This window comes from Agrilus planipennis, unplaced genomic scaffold, assembly GCF_000699045.2.
Source record: "Agrilus planipennis isolate EAB-ADULT unplaced genomic scaffold, Apla_2.0 scaffold66, whole genome shotgun sequence".
Lineage (NCBI taxonomy): Eukaryota > Metazoa > Arthropoda > Insecta > Coleoptera > Buprestidae > Agrilus > Agrilus planipennis.
Genome location: NW_020438868.1, coordinates 840,536 through 843,552, shown reverse-complemented (window position 1 = coordinate 843,552; position 3,017 = coordinate 840,536). Strand labels below are relative to the sequence as shown.

Below are 3,017 nucleotides of genomic sequence, written 5' to 3'. Positions count from 1 at the left end.
TGTACAGGTCTGACGAAGGAAGCTGGCGAGCGGTCGCGCAGGTACTTGCCCATTTATGACCTATTTGGGTAAGTCACTTGGAACCGATACACAAATAAGCTTTAAGTAGGCGTAAATTATAGTATTAATACAGATAGGACAGTAGCGTACTAGAAAATAATGACTTATCAAAAAGAAAAAATTAAACTATTGCTTTTGTTTTATAGTTACTTTTTACATTCACTCTCATCATGGGAATTTCTATTACTGTCACCAACATCAACAATTAGTTCTTCTGTTTGTCTGTCTATTACTTGCTCACTGATCCCTATTTTAAAGATTTAATCTACGCCCCTGATAGAAATACTGAAGAATGAGGGCTGCAATCATTATACCTAAAACTGCCTACTTTTGCCACGGCGCGTCCACGCCATTTTAAAATTTCCGCCAGCTTACAGCGTCAGGCCTGTACCTTGCGAAATAAAAAGAAACTGGTGCAATGTTTGTTAATAACTAATAACTGTAACATTTACCATCCATATCGTGCAGTATTTTAAACGTAATATTCTTTTACCTGATGATATTTGCTAGTAAAGAACCTTGAGATTATACAGTCACGATTTGTGCTTAAATATGATAAGTACATTCTAATTCATAGAATTTATTTTTTTTTATATACCAACAGAATATGTATCTATTTAAATACATTAAATAAGGTAGTAATTACGTACTATGTCAAATTATGTGGTATTTCAGTCAAATAAAAGATTTGCTAGTTCGTAACTGATTATTGGGTCTTCTGGGTTCGCTTGAAGCAAAACTAGTTCAGCCTGTGACATGTAAGATCTTTCAAAGCACCGTAGTAACTCTACAAGAAGTTTCTTTATCAATTTATCGTACTTGCAGGCATTTTATTACTATTTATTTTTTAATTGATTTGATTGTACTATTTATTACCTGAGCTTGGTGTTCCGTTTTGTATTTGTAAATGGCGAGGTGTAGGTGCAGCAGGGCGTTTCCTAATACAGCCGCATTTGGTAACTTTACATGTTTGAAAAAATGAAAGCATTTATTAGGCAACAAACGAATATTACACACCATATTTGCGCCGCTTTTTATGTAAAATGTTTTACCAAAGGGCAAACAGAAGGGCAAGCATTTAATATAGATGTAGGTATGTAATTTTGCAATTAATCAGATTACGATTAACAATTAAATGAGATGTTCTCAAAATGTAGTTTGCAAAATTATCGGTAGTTTTCTATCTGGCCTCATAGAAGACAAGAAGGCACTACGAGATAGGAAAGTACTTTACGGGCTCGAGTATATAAACCCGTGAAGATGTCAGCCGAAGTCGCTGACGAAACGTCAGGCAATTAAATATTAGACTTCAATGCAATATTTAACCATCAAATTACTTCAACAAGATTTTTAATTATATTTAATAAGAAAACAATTTATTGATTACCAGTGTACAAGTTGAATAAGAAAATGAGATTACTCAAGATAATTAAATTGCAAAACGCAATATTGTATTGCCTTCTATTTACTGATTTCAATCAATTACAACTTGTAAATAACAATCAAACAAAAATAAAAACATTCCATTTCTTATAATACAGCTGTTTTAAACATAAATACATTTGTGACACCTTTTTTGATGGCCTATTTTAAGCATGTCATATGGCAACATTCAAATAACACACTGCAGTAATTTCTATCATGTCACTTTCTAAACTAATTATCAAATGCGATTTCACCACGTTCAATCAATGTATTTTGTATCTATTTGCTGCTACTAAAGAAAACAACGATTTTCCGAATCCAAAACGTACGATTTTTCGAACCCAAAAGGTATAAAATTATTCAGACTGTCATCACCAACATATCAGAATTATTCAAAGATATGATGAGATAAATTGATAAGAAAGTATTAAACTAATAAAATAGAGACTCCCCAGTAATTATCACTAATCTCGCTTTGATAATTCGAACTGAAGAGTGGGTCACAATTTTATTTTCTACTACTTTGAATGTACCCACACGTGAGACAGAACGACGACTGTTATCAATTCAAATAAATGACGTACTCGCTGTTTACAAAATTTATGTTTTCTTTTATCTACTGGTCATAAAATTAAACAAAGATATACATTAGTACGTTAGCATGGTATATTACGCTTTTATATATAATCGAATGGCGCTGAAACAGCTTTCAAGGTGATCGTCTTTCTAAAAAGACACAAATTTCTTGATTTAAAATAATAATAGCTCATAATAAGGAACAGTGAAGTTGAATTTGTAGTAAACAATGCACTAAACGCTGTCTAATTGATAATTGATGCCTTAAACTCTAATTAAGGTAGTGGTTCTTAATAAAAAAGTCCTTTTAATAAATACCTATCAATCTGCTAATTAATATCAATAACAGAAGCAAGAACTATGCAAAGATTATAACTTACAGTGTTATTACAAGCACCATTGATGAAAACTCCAAATCTGTCCTATCAACTTCTACCCAAGGATTGCTGTAAGGATTATCTGCAACAAAGATTAAGACAATGATATCATATCATGTATTAGATAAGATTTTATTGAACCTTAAAATTAATATGAAAAGATGATGTTCTAATCACGACTGACTGCGTTCAGAGGTATGGAATAACTTTATACATTCATAATACTAATGTTCTCCAATATGTTTTTCTTCTGAGTGATTATCCGTACAATACCTATAATAAAATGAACATGCAGCAATTATTATGGTATAATTTGCAATTTATTTTATCGCCAATATTGTATTATATAGTTCCTTGTTGAATAGCAACAAACAACTTTACGACCTTCAACTGTTTAAATAAATTACGTTTAAAATTTTTGCTTATAAACCTGTTCATTATATTCGGATTTTCCGACTTTATAATTTATACATTTCAATCGACGTTAAGGATTAAACACACTGATGGATTAATTGATAATTATACGCTAATAAAATTACATAATTCTTAAGTATTTTATATTTTTTATTTATATTACTT

At 30.9% G+C, this 3,017-nt stretch overlaps 1 long non-coding RNA gene across 1 annotated transcript in view; it reads right to left on the bottom strand.

Annotated features, from left to right (window-relative positions):
* The window catches only part of LOC108734743, a 20,982-nt gene that overhangs the window by 1,866 nt on the left and 16,099 nt on the right, over positions 1-3,017 (bottom strand). Inside the window, exon 2 of the long non-coding RNA XR_001937433.2 lies at positions 2,442-2,520. This is a non-coding gene — a long non-coding RNA (uncharacterized LOC108734743). The remainder of the gene's footprint in view (positions 1-2,441; positions 2,521-3,017) is intronic.